This window comes from Lemur catta, chromosome 25 (assembly GCF_020740605.2).
Source record: "Lemur catta isolate mLemCat1 chromosome 25, mLemCat1.pri, whole genome shotgun sequence".
In the NCBI taxonomy this organism is placed as follows: Eukaryota; Metazoa; Chordata; class Mammalia; order Primates; family Lemuridae; genus Lemur; species Lemur catta.
Window position 1 is genome coordinate 6,529,251 of NC_059152.1, and position 20,200 is coordinate 6,549,450.

Consider the following 20,200-nt stretch of genomic DNA (forward strand, 5'->3'; position numbering starts at 1 on the left):
ACACACACACACACATCATGGAGTACTACTCAGCCATAAAAAAGAATGAAATGATGTCTTTTGCAGCAACTTGGCTGGAATTGGAGATCATTATCCTAAATTATCCTAAGTATCTCAGGAATGAAAAAACAAATACTTCATGTATCCTCTAATAATTAGGAGCTAATCGATGGGCACACAAGGGCACAAAGAGATGTAAAGATCATTAGAAATCAAGAAGGGGGGATGGTGGAAGGAGGAGGGGAGGAGTAAAAATCTACCTATCAGGTACAATGAACACTACTTGGGCAATAGGCAGACTAAAAGTCCCAACTTACGCATTATAAAAAGTATCCACGTAACAAAAACATTTGTGCTCCCTTAATATTGTGAAATTAAAAAGCAAATAATTCTTATGCCTCAAGAGGCCTTGAAGAATTTATGAGAGTTCAAGAGAACACAGAAACATTCATAATGCCATGACTTGGGCTTTTATAAATCTAAAAATTATATTATACTATATGTAGTACACAGTATATATTATAAATTTGTAAACCCCCTCAGTGAGTATATATTGATATCATTTGTAATTAGATGAAAAGCAATAAATGGCAGTTGGAGCTGTCCCCAACAGAATGGGATCTCCCCCACTCCATTCTGAGCCTGCAATAATGGTGAGGATGGGCTTTTCTGACGTGGCTGCCAGCTTGTTTCAAGTTGAAGATCCTGTTAGCTTATTTCATTAGCCTCCCACTTTTCACACAGTCAGAACAAAGTAGTACCTGACTCTTGGATGGGTGAGGAATACCATTTTGAACTCCATAACCAAAAAAGAAAGACGTGACAGCTCAGATTTGTTGGGAATGGGGCTATTACTGTCCCATAGAGAAGCCAAAAGAGTTAGAAATAAGAACAGGAAAAAAAAGTGTTGAGCCTATAAAAAAAAAAAAAGAAAGAAAAAAAGAAAGAAGAAAAACAAGAAAACAGAATATATCCCAAATTACTAGAGATCATCTGGAAGATATTAACACAATACTTTTATCTCTAATGATGTTATAGCAATGCACTTTATACCCCAATGTATCAGATGGAAGACAAATACAAAGAGAAGTTTCATGGGCTACATTTATAAAACCACATCAAAAGACAGTCTTTATTACTTTGCCATAGTTGGACAACCAGGCCAACTTCTTAAAATTTCTTGTAAGTCTCTGACTTTATGGTATCACAAGAATATTCTATCATCAACTACAATGCAAATAACAAAATCCCGGAATTACGGGAAACAAAACAAAGCAGTCGGGCTGGAGGGGAAACAGTTTTTATAATGACATGTCTCAAATCTTTTTTGTTGGCTCCAGATAAAAGCGTATGTATAAATATTATGTAGAAGATTTAAGATACTAAAGAATGAATAACAAATAATAAACATGCAAACGTGGTATTAATTAGCTCTATTCTTAAATTACATCTGAACTGAAATACTTCCATTAGCAATGTTCAGCCTGTCATTTCATCAGCTAGAGACTTTATGAGAATGTGGACAAAACAGGGGCTGTATTAGGGTTTAGAAGAAAGTTAATTATCGATCACTTAGGCACAGAATGCAGGACAGGTACACTCGGTCAGTAATGCACCGTGTCAAGAGAGGCTGGGTAGGACCTCGGGATTACTGCTTAGTAAGTGCGTTAGATTCCAGCATGGGGGAAGGAGATACAGTTCCGTGATTTTAAAAAAGCATTTGATCTATATTTAGAAGTTCATTTCCATTCCATTGGACATCTGAATTGTTGGTTGATCTTCGAAAGAAAAAAAAAAAAAAAAATCACTGAAGTCTAAATGTCTCTTTCCTAATCCTACGTTAGGGTGGAAGCATGTCCAACCAACCTAGAGGCATTGATAAGAATAAATTATATAACATCAATAATGCTCTGAACACCACCTAGGGAGGTCAGTGGACTTACCCAAGGTCATAGCAAATTCAGAAAAGAAAAAGCAAGGCTTTCCTACATCCAACTAAGCATATGAGCTTTCCTGTAGTACACAGAGCTTATACCCTGAGGCCTTGAAAACTAATTAAAAAAAAAAATCCAAGCTGAATTTAACATGGCATTCTGGGTGGATTAAATTTAAATATTTTACACACCTTCTAGCATGATCCAGGCAAAAGAAACAAATGAGAGAGGTAGGCTCTTGCAACAATTAGGGAATACTTTTGAAGTTAAAAAAAAAAATTTTTAAATCCTAGTCCCTACTCCTAATCTTGAACAAGTTAATCAATCTCCCTGAACTTCAATTTTCCTTCTGTAAAATGAAGATATGAGATAGTTTTTACAAATCATGGTGCTTCAATATCTAGTAAGTGTTCAATAAATAGTACCAACTTGTTATTACTAGTTAATATTGCTTCTTTCCTTCCTTCATTCTGCCTTTTTCCCTTTCCTTCCTTTTCTAATATTAAAATTAATGTGATAATCATTCACTAGTTTCATCTTTAGATAATGCAGACATGAAGGCGATTTTTCTATTATGCTTCTGAAAAAAGTGAAAATAAATCATTCAATAAAGATGTGCAGAACTGTAACAAAAGCTATTATTTCTCTCAAGTGACTGCCATTTCAAGGAAAGCATTAAACTAAAATAACAATGACTACAAAAGCAGCATTTGAAGAAGCCACACACTGCCATAGATTTCTTACTACCACACACACACACCCCTCAGTTCTTGGGAATCATTAATGGTGAACAACTACTTTATGTCAGATAAACTGGTAAACACTAAAGCTAAATGTTAAAGTTATAAACATTCCGACAGCTTCAGAAGATGGTCATACAAAGTATTAGCTATTAGCATAACACTGTAAACAATTTGTCATTGAATAATGTAAGCTGTTAGGTAGATCTATCGTTTTATATAATCAATAGTTAAATGCCATGTATTACCAAAAAGATACCTTTTATCACCAAAAGAAGTTTTCTTGACGTTCGTTTCCTAGATTTCAGCAAGTACAATGAAATGAACTTGAAACTGAATAATTTCCTTGTTCTGTCACTCTTTGTAAAGCTTTCAAAACCTGCTCAATGAGCAAAGTAAATCTTTGTTTCTAGACCTTTTTTCCTTCTCTCTTCTTGTCTTCCTGTGTATTCTTCAGGCAATTAACAAATTGTGTGTATTCATCTAACATATCTCACTTGCTCCGCGATTCCTACTAACCTGCAGATGTTCAAATTCCATCTTCTTGGTGCAAACATTTTGCTTTATCTTTTCTGGAGACAGGTCCTGCCAGACCTTTCCTACTTTGCATGTGGCTTTCCCACTACAGAAGTGGATTCTTTCTCTAACTGTCCAAGGGCCAAACGAGGACCCTCCAGCCTGCCATCTCAGCCTGCTCTAATTCAGCATTTGCAAATATTAAAAAAAAAATCTGTCCTCTGAAGCAAGTTCACAGTCCCTTCTTCAGAGACTGAAACCTGCTGCCCACACCGTTTACAGGAGCCGGATTCCTGACTCAGCATTACCCCCTCCTAGCACTTCCTCTGCAAATGCAGCATGAGCAACAAGATGAATTAGAAGGAAACGCTTCTGTCCAGACTTACATTTTACAAGCAAGTGATCGATAAATTTTAAGCATCCTAAAATAAACGTTCATAAGCAGTGAATGGTTTGGAATTTAAACAAATGGTTTTTGATCTGCTTCAAAGTCAGCTAAACATTCCCTCTGCGTGAGGCTCTTTTCCGTGATACACATTTATAAAAACCAAGTTTTAGCTGTTTTTTTTTTTAAAAAGCAGCACCCATCTAATTGGGTGAGATATGCCAGTCTCCAGATGGTCAGCTTTTTTTTTTTTTTTTTTAATGATGTAAAGAGTCCTTCTATGGACTAACAAATTGCGAATTGTTCAAAAACTTTGGAAATATGAATTATTAAAAATCAATTCTCAATAAAGCATTGCCCATCCAGTCTCCCAAACAAAGAAACCTTGATCTTTGACACACCTGCACCTCCTAAATTCAGAAAGTCTCCAAAAGCAATCATTTTCATCTCAGATGTCTCTAGACTTTGTCTCTTACTCATTTCGATCACTCTGGGCTCTCAAACCTAGTTTAAAATCATCTGACTCGGGCACCACATCCGGTAGCTCACTGTCCACCACGCAGAAAATCATCATCCAAAGCAAAGATGAGCACAATTCTTCTTGCTACTAAAAATCTTTGAGGCCTGCAATGATTCTGAGATAGAATTGGGACTGCTGATGTGTATGGGAAGATGTCCTCAATGACAGCCATTGCCCATCTCTGTCCCCTCTGATCCTTCACAGCCACCCTTGTTCCTGCCACCAGGAGTGCTCACCATTTCCTGAACCTGTCAGGATCTTTCAGAGCCTGATGCCTCTGAGGCAGAAAGCAGTTTTTCTCCCAAGAACAACTTGCCTTTTCCACACTGCAAACTCCTACTTACTGGAGTGCCAGTTCAACTACCATCTTTCTAGAGTGGAGTTGATGGTCGCATGTCCTGTGTTCCCATAGCACTTTGCCCCAGCTGCTGTCTGCACCAGCATTTACAGCATTTCAACTGTGATTTCTCTTTCAAATGTTGTCCCTCTGCTCCCTATTTCTAACTAGAGCATAAGTCCTCCTTATCATGGACTATGTATTATTAAACAGGTAAGCCCTGTGGATATTAACACATATCGAGTCCCCTACTACATATCAGCTTATCATGATCTAACAAAAAGTGCATGGAATTTAAATCAGGCAACTTCTGAGTTTAAGTCCTAGCTCCATTTTTTTCTAGAAACTGAGCAGCTGAAAGGACACAGGTGAGAAGCTACAATGTTATCGGGGCCGATGACAAGGTTTGGAACCTGGGAGCGAACAAGAATAGTAATGCCACTCCAAGAAAGTGGGACCACTTGATGACATTTTGCAGAGTTGTCTGGTTTTATATATGTTGAATCTAAGAAGCCACTGGAGGTTTTCAGCAGGCAGACAGGGATGAAAAATTAGAGCCTGCAGAAGTGACTGGAGTTGGTAGTCTGCATACAGCTCAGTGTGCACGCGGGTACCTGTGCATACAGATAAAAAGGAGGGGAGGGACGGCGGAGACATCTAAGGACTTTACATTGGGACATCTCTGTATTTTTGCAGCAGGAAAAAGAGGAAACAGTAGCATTTTTCAGAAAGCCAGGTGAAGAGGAGTTTTCAGGAAGTCTTTGCTAAATTGCCTCAAATCCCACCAGAAGTAATGGAAGATGAATTTTCACAACTAAGGAAATCGTAACTTATCTTTTCCAAAATATCTTAAATACCATGATGGGACTAGAAATTAGATAACAAGGGGCCAAAGAGTAAAGTAGAAAAGTAGAAGCCAATTCTCCAGGAATTTTGCAAGAAGAGGAAATCCACAGAAGAGCAACTTGAAGATGCTCCCATAAAACTGCAAACGTCCTAGTAAAATTAGAAAAAGCACCCAAGCTCAGAGAGGGTGGGGGTGGATGGCTGCTGAGGATAAGAGTGGAAGGCATTTGAAACAGGAAGGGCCACCAGCAGCCAGCGATGGTGGGGAATGAAATGCCCACCAAGCAGTAAGGAGTAAGCAGAGAGCTCAGAGCCTCTGGAAAGTTCGGTGGATTTTGCCACCATTTTTGTGACTCTCTCCAATAATCACTGACAGCTCGGAGTAAGGGAGAAGGAGGTGGTGGATAGCCAAGTAGACACTGTAAAAGGTCAAAAGGCTGAGAAATGCTAAGATAACAGTGGGCTTCTCTCTGCGTGGATCTGCCGAGCAGAGCAGCAAGGGTTCCAGAAATAGAATTTCCTGAACTGCTATTCTAGGGATGCTGTCTGTGCTTAAAGCCTCTAGCTCATACAAGAAGTAGGCACACGTGACAGGGCCACCGTGCTGAGGTTCCCCAGCAATTATGGGAACAGCCCAGGAAGAGGAAAGCCTGACATGGCTTGAATCTACTACATGACGCTATTGCTGGAACGAATTTGGAAATGGAAGTAGAGGACCAAGTATATAAAACTCACCCTGCCCCCTCCACCCCCTTCTGGTGCTGTGAGAGTAAAAGATCCAAAGGAAAGGGCTACTGTGGATAAATTTCAAAAACTATGGTATTACGAAAGGAAACCGATTTCCAGTTAAGGTAACAAAAGAAAGGAATTTGGGGAGTAGGGGGAATAGCTCATTTTTTTTTTTTTTAACAAAATGAGCTCAATATCAAAAGGACCCAGAGAGGGCAGAATTATGTGCCAACTGTAAATGCCACAGTACATGGCAATACCCACCCACAAGGAGGAATAAGAAGAGCTGTTAGCAGGGGTTAATTTAGAACAGTGACACTTATTTTAAAAGTCCATTGGTTCCTCTGCTGTGTGCTCCACAGACAGTTCTGCTCGGTGAGGGGGAGACTTATGCTCATCAGTCGTTCAGTCTTATAATTAGATGGCAACAACTCTCAGATTGAGGCTGGGGAGTGGGGAAGAGGACATCTAAGGCCTATAACAGAGATTTTCTTAAGCAAAAGAAAATAAAAAACCACATTCGCAATTTTGCATGACTCCCCTCCCTCAGAATCCAGACTTCGCACACACCGGAGAATACATTTTCTCAGAGGTGTTGTTAGCTGAAGGTGAGGTTTACAACCTGCTTCAGGAAAAACACACTCGAAGCAGGAGTAGCACATATATTAAAGCTGCCTGTTGGGTCTCTTTTCCCAGAAAGAGAAGCTAAAATAAGGGCTTAGCCTTAAAATTTGTCACCAACCACTTCCAGCACAGGAAGCAAGCTGGAACTGAGATTAAGATCTGTGATAAACTCGGCTACTTATAGACCGGAGTGCCTAGTGGGTGCTTAGAATGGGAACTGACTCAACACTTGTAGAATATATTGCCATGATGGCGTTATTATCATCGTTTAAAAATAAGATCTGCCTTCACACGCAGTGCTTAGATCTACTGAGCTCAAATATAATTAAACAGAAGAAAGTAGAGAATTTGAATGAGTCATTTCTAAAGACCACGTAGTTAAACTAATGTAACAATTGGGATTTAGGCACCAATAAATTTATCCATGCTATCCATGTACAGTCCCATTGGGAAGACAGTTTATTAACATACTCTTATTTCTACTACAGATTTCTGGAGCTAGGGACAAAGGAAAGGCTGTTAGAACCTGTCCCTCTGCCTTTGAACACATTTGTGAAATGCTAACACATTTGTATTCACAGCCTGTAATGATTATTTGAAAATAGACTCAGAGACTTCTGCATAGCAGGTACAATAGTTAGGAGCAGACATTTCAGAGCCTAACAGACCTAGATTTGAATCACATCTTTGCTAATTATCATGACCAGTTTCCTTCTCATTGAAAATGAGTATAACAAAACTCCAAAGGGCAGTAGCATAACGATCAAACACAGTATGTAAGACCCTTAGCAAAGTGAGAGCTCAAAAAAATGCTGATGATTGTTATTAAAAGGGTCATTAGAGATCCGTTTGCCTTTTACCAGTGAGGTCACAGTTGGGAAACAAAACTAATTCTCATTACCTAGCTCAGTACTCTGTAGCTGGATTTTAGTCTCCAGATATTATTAAATATCAGTGTGACCTTAATTAAAGTCTTGATCCAACAAGGTTGTAAGCAAAATTTGCCTTCCTTGTATCTTTTTCTTAGACTTTTCTTGTGTCTGGCTGGGTGCAGTGGCTCACATCTCTAATCCCAGCACTCTGGGAGGCCGAGGCGGGAGGATCACTTGAGCTCAGGAGTTCGAGACCAACCTGAGCAAGAGCGAGACTCCATCTCTTAAAAAAATAATAAAAATTAAAAAAGACTTTTCTTGTGTCTTTTACCTTCTAAAAAACTTTCCTCATGCTTACATTGTTTCTTGTTCATCGCAAAGGGGAACACGGGATGGGGTGATGTCTTTTTTCATTAATAATCATTTTAACTGTGTACAGAAGAGACCAACCAGTTTCTGTCCACACTATTTGTTAACTATGTCTGCTGGACCTCATAGGGGACCTCAGGTTTTCATTTGCAATTCATCATATCTATAAACATCCATGATCTTTATATCTTAATATAAGCTACTGTATGAAGTTTTATACAAATCCTTAAGGTGAAAAAAAATACTTCAGTAAGAATTAATCATTTAGCTAGAGGAAATAATCCTTTAGCAAATTCAACTTAATTAAAAATCTGTTTTATCTAAAGAGGAAGGTATGTTATTTTAACCTATCAAGAGACTTTAATGGAGTAAGTGATTTCAGAAGAGGACAAAAAATACTTTAACTTTATCAACATTAGTATTTACACATAGCAGATTACTTACTCCAATGTTATTGTAATCTTAACTATACCCATATTTGTTTTCATCTGTGCTTGGGAGAAGAAAACCATAACTGCTATTTTCTTGAGCAATAGACTCCCATTTCTCTCCAATTTAAAACCTCTACCTAACAAATTGATTTTTAAAAATCAAAACTATTACAATTTTCCAGTGAATATATAGTGTGAAATTTAAAATGTCTTCCAACAACTGTGTAAATTTGGAAATGAATAGTCTGCGAAATCCCCTTGCATAACTTGTAATGTTCACCAGGGGGCAGAGCTAAAGATCTGACGCTGGAATCCCTATGCATGAATGAGAAATTTCCAAAATGAGGCTGAGGAGTTCTATTTTTGACTGAAATTTAGCATCTCAGTTGCTATATTTGCTGAGCTTAGAAACATGCCAAGAAGAAATGTCAACCTAATAATCTCTTCAGCAAAAATTGGGGAAATAAAAAAAATCAACACTGCAATAATTTTTTTTTTTTTTAGATTCAAAGTCTCACTCTGTCACCAAGGCTTGGGTACAGTGACACAATCATAGCTCATTGCCTTGAATGCCTGGCCTAAAGCGATCCTCCTGCCTCAGCCTCCGGAGTAACTAGGATTACAGGCTCAAGCCACCATGCCCAGCAATAAAATAATTTAATGCAATAGTAATGCTGGAATTAACAGAAGAAATGGAATAATGTAACATTACTAGTACCTTGTTCATTTTATGCATACAACTGAGGTACAATTAAATAATTTACAAATCAAATCAGAAATACTTGGTATACGTGATAAAGAGAAAATCTGTAAAAAGTAATTTTATATATGTGTGTTGCATAATAACTTCTTAATCTAGAATATGTATCCTACAGACAAGATTCTTGCAAAAGTTCATACTTTTCTAGGGTTATTTGAAACTTTGATGAACAAAAATTATTTTATTCTCAGTTTCAATATTCTTTAATGTCTCCTAAACTTTAGGTAACTTTAATGTTTCCTAATCCGTTGTATTTCAGAAAGAACATGCTGATAATTATATAAAGGAAGAACCAAAAGGAAGAATAATCCTGGGGATTAGGCCTGTGGGTACAGTATACATTGAATAAGAGTAAATATAATAATTTTTATTCAGTTGCATTTCTAGACCTGAACATCTGCATTTTACATCTTAAGTTTTTTCCAAATAAGAACAATGAAAGAGTTAAACAAAGTCCTTATAAGAAATAAAAAGTCATGTTAAGTCCACTGAAGATTCTGTTAACCACCTGGAGACCAACTTGGTCTCTCTCTCTCTCTCTCTCTCAGCTGAGCAGTTTCTCAATTAAACACAAGAAGTTAACCAAAGCCTTAATGAGCAGCCCGGGGAAAACGTTCCTTCATTAAGCTTAGTTTTAGCACAGCACTCTCATCAGCTGAACTGTAACTCTTGAGAATTCAAAGGTAGGACCTTCTTTGAGTTAAAGAAAAAAAGCTAAGAGCAGCTTCCACATCGAAGTAGCAACTGATATTCACAGAACACACTTTCTAGAGCAAGGTTTCCCCAAACTTGGCTGATTAAAAACTCGTATTCCCAGAGCCCACCCTCAGATCTAATCAATCAAACTTTCCACAAACTGGACCCCAACAATCCGAATTTTAAAAAGCTCCCCAAGTAGCACAATAACGCGGAAGAGAGTAGCCTAAGATGAAGCTGCTGACCTAGCCAGGAAGTAGCTAATGGAGGCCAAGGTAGGCCATAAAGAAAAGGCCGGGCACAGTGGCTCACGCCGGCAATCCTAGCACTTTGGGAGGATCACCTGAGCCCAGGACTTTGAGACCAGCCTGGGCAATAAAGAGACCCCATCTCTACCAAAAACAGAAAAATGAGCTGGATGTGTGGCAACCACCTGTAGTCCCAGCTACTCGGGAAGCTGAGGTATGAGGATCATTTGAGCCCCAGAGTTTGAGGCTGCAGTGAGCTATCATGACAACAACATACTCTAGCCTGGGCAACAGAGTAAGACCCTGTCTCAAAAAAAAAAAAAAAAAAAGCTATGGTATCATCCTCAGATCCTCAGGTTAAAACATCTCCAGCAACTATAACAAGATCGGACTTGGTTTAAAAAAAAAAAGAAAAAAAAAAATCACTCTTTCGTGGATAAGGAATGGAAGAGATGTAAGAGCAGAACCACAGACACTAATTAGGAGACTATTGTTTGAGTCCAGGTGCAAGACAAAGGTGGCTTGGACCAGGATGATGGCAATAAAAATGGGGAAAAGCCCAACAGATTGGCCGTGGAGAGTGGAGAAAGGGCACAAGCCGTGGCGTTGGCTTTCTTGGTTTAGAATTCCATCTCTGCCACTCACTAAACAATGTGACCCTGGCCAAGTTACTCACCCTAAAGTCTCAGTTTTCACATCAGAAAATGGAAGTCAGATTCAGTAAGTTATTTAAATTAAAATTTATTAGTTGAATTGATCATGTTAAAACACTTGGCAAAGTGCTGGCTTGGCCCTCAGTAAGCGCTGAGTCATGGCATAAAGAAACAAACAAAGGCCCAATTTTCTTTGACTCTCTCCTCCATTTCTGCCACCAGAACTGGGGGGGAACCAAATAGACCCACTTGGACTCACCAATCTGCATCCACCATGGGATCTAACTCCATCTTACCCAGAAGAGAACAGTATCCACCATTAGGTCTTCATAGCCTACTCTGAAGTCTAAAATTCCCACTTCTAACAAAATAACATTTTAAAAGACATACCTGTGGCAGTTGTGAAGTGAAATCGCACAATGGTGATATCACATTGGCGTCCACCAATCCAGGCGCAAATTCTGAAATATCAAGTCCAAACAGCCTACACTGAAAGTGAATTTTTTCTTCCTAAACAGCAAGTCAAGCACTCTTCGCTTTACCCTTTGTTTTTCTAGATCATTTTGCAAAGCAGCATAAGTAGACCGCTGTGGTTCAGCTGCACAGTGTGTACCCGGGAAGGAGAGGGATTATAAACTCCAACAGGCGGGACCCTCAAAGAGCAGCTGATGCGTGCGTGGGTCCCAAACCGAGCGCCCCCTGTCGGCGGGATGTTGTGTTGCAGCGTCCTGAGGTTCCTATCGCGAGATTTCTGCCTCCGCCCTCGGCTTGGCCGCCATCTATGTTGAATCCGAAAACTACTTCATATTCCAGTAAATACTGGGTGCATTTTCAATACAGTATTAAAAGGAAATGCTTTTCTCCACCCCATCCTGTGATCCTGCGACCCTGGCTCTTCCCCATCCTTCTTCAGTAAACACAAACCAAAATACCATCACTATTTACCAAAACCTACCTGGTACCTTGGGCAGCTCAGTATCAGAAAACAACGATGACAACCAAGCCACAGTGTTCCCACCTACAGGCTTAAGCGTGGGCTCTCTCCCAACTTCGGAGCTACCAGGAAACTCACTTCTGATCCACACTCTTCAGCCTCTGATCACAACTGTCCTCTTCTCAGGAAGCTGCTCCCCAATTAATCACTGATGCCAGGCCTTTCCCATGGAGCATACTGGAAATTGGAATTTGAATCACCTGGTTCCAACTGAGGTTTGGCTTTGAGTAGCTGGTTTTCCTGGGCTGAATGGCCCAACTCAACCCACCTGACTTGTGAGGCTTTCTCTCCTGAGCCCCAGATACAAATAACCAATGGCTTTTTGCATATATGGAAGCAGATAGACTCAGATTCGGTAGGATCTAAATTGAACTGGCTGTCTTTGCAACCTGTTCTTCACCTTGTATTTTACACACAGTAAATCGCATCGCCCTCTACCCTATGGCTCAAGCCAGAAACCTGGACACATCCTCCTTGTCTCTGCCCTCTCCCTCACCTTTATGCAATCAATCCAATCCCCGAGGCTTGTCATGTCTACCCTCTAAAGCAGCCCTTCTCCAAGCGTGGTCCCCGGGACCAGCAGAATCAGCATCACCTGAGAACTTGTTAGAAATGCAAATACTCCCTCCTCATCCCAGATGTCCTGAATCAAAAATTCTGCGGGTGGAGCCCAGTAATTTGTGTTTTAACAAGATTCTGACTCTCACAGTTTGAGATTACTACGAATAACCATACTAATCTGCCCTTTTTCATCCAAAATTTCTTTCCCAAATACAAGTCAAATTATTTTATTAATTAATTATGATGGTAGTATGGGAAGACAGTTAAGATGTATAATTTGTTAAAGGAAAAGCTGAAATTTTTGTACTCATGCAAGACCCTGGATATTTTGAAGTCTTTTAAAAGGAAAAAAAAAACTGTGTAACCAGATGTAACATTTTTAAAAAATAAAAGCATCTTCTACTACCTACCTCTTTCAGAGCTGAGGGCAATATATCCCTCTCTTGGATTATTACAACAGCCTCCTCAGACTCTTCCAGGCTTCAAACCATACCCACAGCACCTCAGTCCATACTTCAACCAACACCCATAATGCTCTATTTTTACTTTATTTTTATTTATTTATTTATTTATTTTTTTGAGACAGAGTCTTGCTCTGTCGCCCTTAGCTACTAGAGTTCAGTGGCATCAGCCTAGCTCACAGCAACCTCAAACTCCTGGGCTCAAGTGATCCTCCTGCCTCAAGCTTCCCGAGTAGCTGGGACTATGGGCACACAAGCCACGATGCCCAGCTGATTTTTCTATTTTTAGTAGAGATGGGTCCTTGCTTTTGCTCAGGCTGGCGACTCCTGAGGTTCAAGCGATCCTCCTGCCTCAGCCTCCCAGAGTGCTAGGATTACAGGCGTGAGCCACCGTGCCCAGCCCAGAATGCTCTCTCTATTAAACATAAACAGGAATCTGATCAATCATACTCCTCCACCTAACACCCTCCAGTGGCTTCCTGCTACTCTCAGGTTTAAGGTCCAATTCCTAAACCTTTTTTCCAGAAGCTTCACAAATGGCCCTGGGTACCATCCAGCATCATTTAAGACCTCACTTCTGCCCCTGTCCCTCCCACTGTGACTCTAGCCACCAGGCATACTGACCACCCAAAACTCTTCTATCACCTCCCATTAAATACTGTGCCACCGTGTCTGTCCACCCACTAGCCACCTTTGACAGTAAGCTACATAAGTACATAAAGAGGGTCCACATTTTTCACAGAAAAATTCCATAAATATTGTGGGACAGGCTGGTGACTATGCAGGGTTGGAGACAGAAAGAAAAGTCAAACTCTCAGAATAAATTCACCTTTTGTATGTTACCTGAGTATAGACTAGGGGTCAACTGCAGCCTGCAAGCCCAAACTGGCCAGCTGCCTGCTTTTGTAAGTAAGTTTTCTTAGGAATAAGCCATGCTTATCCATTGCATACTGTCCGCGGCTGCTTGTGCTGTACAACAGCAGAGTTGAGTGTTTGTGACAGTCACTATAAAATATTTACTAAAGCCTAAAATATCTCCTATCTGGCCCTTTATAGGAAAACCTTGCCAACCCCTGATCTAGACAATACAGATAACAAAAAGAGAATAAATTTTTGTTCAGATTTCCAAAGTCCAGTAAAAATTGAAAAAATAAATAAATAAAAGCCCTCTAAGCTCCTAAATGGGATGATGTTTCCTCATGGCAAGGTACCTTCACTTTGACATAGATCCCCAATTCCATCCTTCTCCTGGCTCTTGAGATGAGGGAGAGGTCACAAGAAATACAAGTCACATCAACAGAACTCATTAATATTCAGTGCATATGCAAGAGCAGTATACGAAAAGAAAATCATGACAGACAAGTTGGGCTGAGTCACCCGTTTTAATAAAAGTCCATCACACAAATTCAAAATGAGTTCTGAGTCACCCAACACTGCTTGCCAAACGGCTGATAAAAATCACCGGTTGTGAAAGCCAGAATGGGTATGGAAGACGGCATAATCCTTTTAAGTGAGGAAAAACAAATCATCAAGAAGAAAGTATGTCATTGCCTTAAAAAGTGTGACTGCCACAAATGTGTTTTTTTAAAAAAATTCATCTTTCTAAGCTTCCATTAATTTTATGGTTAGTGAACATTCTAAAAGCCAGAAAAGTATTGACTTGTAGCCATAGCTACCCAGAAAACTTCGTGGCAAGGCAAGTAAGAATAATTACCATTATGACTTTTGCAACAATACTGTTGAATTGAGCATAATGGAAGGAAAACAAATCACCTGTTTTGCCTTCTGAAATAAAACACATATATATTAGAAATTTACTAAATCATATATATGATCAGAAATATAATTTCGAAATATGCTTAAACATGACACTCTCAAAGTATGCTTAAAACTACATATAGCTTAAACAAGCCTGATGTCGTGTGCACACCTGTAGTCCCAGCTACTCATAGGTAACCCCTGATCGTTCAAAACAATTCACTTAATATATTCTCCAGGTGTTCCTCTCCTCTGCCACTAGGGCTTTCCTTACAGTTCTCTGTTCACAAAATCAAGGCATGTTAATATTTATTGAATGGCTATGTCAGGTTCTATGACAAGAACCTGAAAGACAATCAATAAAAACAGTAATTACTAATAATTACCTGACACGATGTGCCAGACATTGTGCTAAATGCTTTATAAATTAATCCCACTTAATCTTCAAAACACACCTAAAGGTAGACATTATATATTACACGTGAAAAATTTTAACATGACCTTGGGTAAATGTTCTAACCTCTTAGGTAAGTGGAGGAGATGGGATTAGAATCCAGTCTAGGACCGGAGCCCACCCGCTCCTAACCACTCTGGGAGACCTGTCAGGCGAACACAGGGACACAGCATTACACCCAAATGGATTTGCTCAACGGGACACCTTCACACAAAATTTAATTTGCATTTGGGTATGACATGTCGCAAAGGACATCCATCCGATAGGTCCTTCGAGAGAAAAAATGCAGACTTAGTTAAAGAAGGTGTCTAAGGGACAATGGCTTCTAATTCTGAACAGCATCCTATGACAAAGTAGAACTTAACCACGAAGTAACAGTTGGGAGCAGAAGCCGTGGTGCCCACAGAGCCCCGAAGGTGAGAGAAAGCACAGTTGCTAACACTTCAGCATGGTAAGCATTTGGAGGAGCAGAAAGGGAGTGAGTCATGAGCTGCACAAGTAGGAAAGTGTTGAAAGGTAGGAGGAAGACCATGGAGGTCCAAAGAATTTGGGCTTTATTCTGACAGAGAAACCATTAAAGGTTTTATGTAGAAAAATGATATAATCAGATGTACATATATCACTGGGTTTCTTAACCTTGGCACTACTGATATCTTGTACTGGATAACTTCTGGGGGAAGGCTGGTGATGTCCTATGCATGGTAGAATGCCTGGCAGTGCCCTTGGCCTCTACCCACCAGATACCAGCTGCATCCCTCCCCAACTGTGGCAACCAAATATGTCTTCAGTCATTGCCAAATGTCCCTCGGAGGGCAATATGACCCTGATGTGAAAACCACTGGATTAGATTGAGGAAATTGGACTGGAGACCAGTAACTGGCAAACCCAAGAAGGTGAAGAAAGGCCAAATGTGATCATCCAAGCAAGTGATGACCAAACCTGAAAGGTGATTTTTCCCGATTCCCTCTCATGTTATACAATATGGCCTTACAATCCAGGCTTCCATAATCATCTAGACAAAATTCCAAGTCCACCCTGTGCAAAACCTTCTGTACCTTTGAAGCTCGTATCATCCAGTGGTGTCATCATTCATCCCTCCTCATCATGGACATCTACAGATCTCCTTGATACAGACTTCACTCGCCAAAAACTTTATCATGTGGCCCTGCGTCTGCTTCTTAATACCAAATTGTCCACAATACTGTGTTGGGAATTAAATCCTAGCCAACATCCTGAGCTTCTCAATACTACCAACAAAGGACATTCCCCTCCACCATGGGATGGACTTCGGAATCAGTAGAACACCCCCACCTCTGAAGTCTCAAATACCAATATTCTTTTCCTATGGCCACAACCTCCAACGAATTCATCCTGTCTGTATTCTCACTACACCTGTTCATTCTCCACCATCCTTAAGAACTTCAACCTTTTGGTTCGTCAACATTCTCTTAATTTATTATAATTATTTGCTTATCTTTTAGCATATAACCTATGGTCTATGCCAGCAATATCAGCTCCCTTGCCCTCTAGGAATTGCCACCATGAGGTCCTGAAGAATCACAAATTCTAGATGTCCAAAATAGAACTATCTTGCCTGAAACCTGTTCCCTTTTTAGTATTCTGACTCAGAATATCTCAGAAATGCAAATCAGAGACTCAAAGAAATCGTCTACTCCACTTCCCCACATCTGATCAAACCGCAAGTCTTATTGATTCTAAATACTAAATATTCCCCATATCTGTCTCTTTCCATTCCCACTACCTCTGCTTCAGTTTAGAGATTTTTTTGATCACCCAGAAGCTAATTTTAATTTTATTCAATCTATTCTCCACTCTGCCACCAGAGTGATATTTTATAAATGCCAATCTGTTTATGGCTTAACTACTCAAAATTATTCAAAGCATCCCCAGAGGGACATATATGTCTTTGTTTCCATGTCTGGCCTCCTTTCCATCCTTCATTCTCCCAAATGGTGCTCACATGCACCTCCCTGCCTTTATACATGCTGCCTAGTCATCTCCTTTTATGTTTCCTCTCTGCAGCAAACTCCTACTCGTCCCTCAAGTCTTGCCCCATGTATTATCTCCTGGACTACCAAGGAGAACCACTTAACCCTTCCCCTTTGCTCCTTCTACTGTACCTGTCTCCACTGGGACCCCAAATATGATTACAACCTGTGGTGACAGTTAACATACACAGAACACTTAGATGTTTGATTTGTATTCACACCTTCCTCTCACTCAGAAACTACTACTTTATCTCCCATTTTACAGAAGAAACAAACTTTGAGAAATTAAGCCATTTACCTAAGTTTTCACAGGAAATGGGAAATCCAGGACAGTTTGATTATAGAGCCCACTTCAGCCACTAAGCTCCAATAATTTATCTGCACATCTTATTTCTTTAAAACAGGCAGTAGTCCCATTGGGAATAGAAGCTTTCTTTTCATCTTTGTGTTCCTAGGAAATTGGGGGTGGGGGGCAGAAGGGAAGAGATGGGGAAAAAAAAACTTAAAACAGTTATAAGTTCCATTTATAACTACAGAAGTCATAGTTAAATATCAATAACCCAATCTAAATTAGAAGACAAAGTCAGTCTTCTTCAAGAAGAGTTGAAGGAATTCCATGAAATGGCAAGAATGAATTGAAAAATCAAAGATATTCCAAATACAGGTGGGAAAAGGAACATGTTTCTTCTCTCAAAAAAGAATACTAAGAGGCAATGGGATACTTTTGAGCATGTGATTGTTTATTAAAAACACAGAATCAATTTGAACTTGACCCAAGGAAATCCTTGTTTGAGTGGCCTGGGAGTTGTGATATTGGGATACTGGAATATTGAGAAGGAAACAAAGTCAGAGCACACTAGATACCTCTCCAGCGCAATATTTACACAGTGGCTAGATGTTTTCCAACTTTTATAATGAACCTATAGATAAAATAGTAACCTGAAAAGCACACCCTAAAGATACAAGTGCATCTGGTAGAAGCTGGGAGGTAGAAGGGGTCAGACTAGACGGAGGCACTAATAGTCTAATTTTACAAGGTGGGCAGGGTATCAAGAGATATTATCTAAAGTTGATGAACAACAGCAAAAAGTCATAAGCATATTTTTTAAGGTTCAAAGAACTATTATTAAATTGAAACTAGAAATAGCAATATTAACTATATTGGAAGGAATGGGGAAGAACAATGTAAGAGTACAACTGAGCTAAATCCTCACCTGGGAGTGACGGTCAGAAGGCAAGAGCAGTGTCAATAATGGCATCGGCAAACATAAAACACTGCAAGTCAACACAGCTAATATGAACTTTGATCAATAAAATCTTGTATTTTACTAATGACTTCTACGTTGAGATTACAAAGATGTCTTCAAGGAAATGTCAACTAAAAGCTGGTCTGAAAATTATTTTATTACCACTTTTAAAAGAAAAACGATTTTTTTTTGAGAGTTGATAGTGTACAAAAACATTTCAAAAATAAATATACAGCAAACTTTACATAGATGTATGTATATGAATGCATATTCTCTGAGAGCTGAAAGATGTATCAAGGCTTTTACTGCTTCTCAGAAAAAGATTTGTGTGGGCTTGACCAAATAGCATCTAAGTATTCTTCCTGCTCTGAAAAAAAAATGAGCTCAAATACAAATAGTCATTTCTGTTTGTTCACTTAAGTCATCTTTCTGCCTATGGTGACAATGAGTAGAGTACATTTCATCAGTTTTCTGAGGGTGGCTGCTGCTGGTTTTGGTTAATGACTTATCTTTCAACAGTTTCAAGGTCTTGTTTCTTTTATTTCTTTTTAACCTGAATTTCCCTGTCTTCCTTGTCTTTAACTGTAGCTTCACTCATACGCTCACCCAAACCTATGTCCACCGACATACACACCAAGGAGCTCTTGCCCATCTGGCAAACATGGGGATCACCAGATATTTTTAAAAAATCAGCAAATCCGCCAAACCCAAACAAGTCCAGCAGCCAAAAACATGCATCCAAAAATATCCCACCAGACAGACATTTAAGATAAATTCATGAAGGATTAAAGATATAACCACATACCCCTGGAAAAAAAAACAAACACTTGGGCCAAGTAAACTTGCTTAACTCCTGGTGATATAAATGTATAATGTGATATCTGCCCTAGTTATGTTTAAAGAAATCCTAGAAGAGTTTGTTAATGGGTAATCAACAATTATGTAAGGTAAGTGTGGTTGGCTGGAAAACAGCTGCTGATGAATATGACCCAGAAAAGGGGATCTCGTTATGAATAAAAGCATGAGAGAGATGACTAGAATAGGTTCCGGAAGGAAAAAAGATATCTTTCCTCAGACCACAAAATCCCATGATCTACAACTCAACGATATAGTCTACTACCAAGCAGAAGCAGTAGCATTATCCTTGTGTTTACTCTTGCTAGCTTTGGAATAGGTCTAGCTTAGAATTTTATTTGAGATATAAACCCATCCCTCTCCCCAAAAGAGCAAAAAGCCAATACAAGGATATTACCAGAGAAAAAGAAATACGCTAATAGTTTGCATCCCCAGATTAGTCATAGAAATGGAAAGAGATGATGGGACGATGTCATTAGGCCCTTAAAGGAGCTCAATTTTTACTCTTGCCTTATAGAAGCCAGTCCTTTTGATGGCTGAAAAAATTTTAAGTATTATGACCCTAATTTTGATTGGCTAGTAAAGTCAATGTCATTCTGCTCTGCAAAAGGCAAAAGCCAATGTTTGTCAGGCAATGAGTAATTATTTGTTTTCTAAGTAATTTGAATTTTATTCAAGAAAAGTCTAGAATGAGCACCTGTCCTTATGACATTATCCTCCTGAAATGGACCTGTGTTCTCCATCTCAGTAAATGGCGCCACTATCTACCCAGCTTCTTGAAACCAAGACATCATCCATGATTTCCTCTTGTTCCCTGGTGCCCATGTCTGACCCACTAGAAGTCCCATCAGCCCTACCTCCAGAATCCATCCCAACCCACGGATGCTTCTGCATCTCCTTCACCACTGTCTGCCATGCAGCCACTGCCATGGCCTACCTGGCGTTCCTGTGTCTACTCCTGCCCTACGCTCTATTATTCAAAGACCAAGCCGGCTGACCCACATGAAACATAAAGCCAATGTGTTCCTCCCCTGCATAAAACCTCCCAGTTAAAAAAATATCCATATTCCTTCCATGGCTTTCAAGATCCTGCCTGTTCTGGCTCCTGAGACCTGTCTGTCTTCTGTCTTCATCTCACTAAGCTTCAGCTACACAGGCCCCTGGGCTGTGCCCTGTGTACTTGCCCCTTGAGCTGCCTGGA

The 20,200-nt window shown here is 39.7% G+C and overlaps 1 protein-coding gene across 1 annotated transcript in view; it reads right to left on the bottom strand.

Annotated features, from left to right (window-relative positions):
- Positions 1 to 20,200, bottom strand: part of FMN2 (formin 2) — a 222,729-nt gene that overhangs the window by 177,163 nt on the left and 25,366 nt on the right.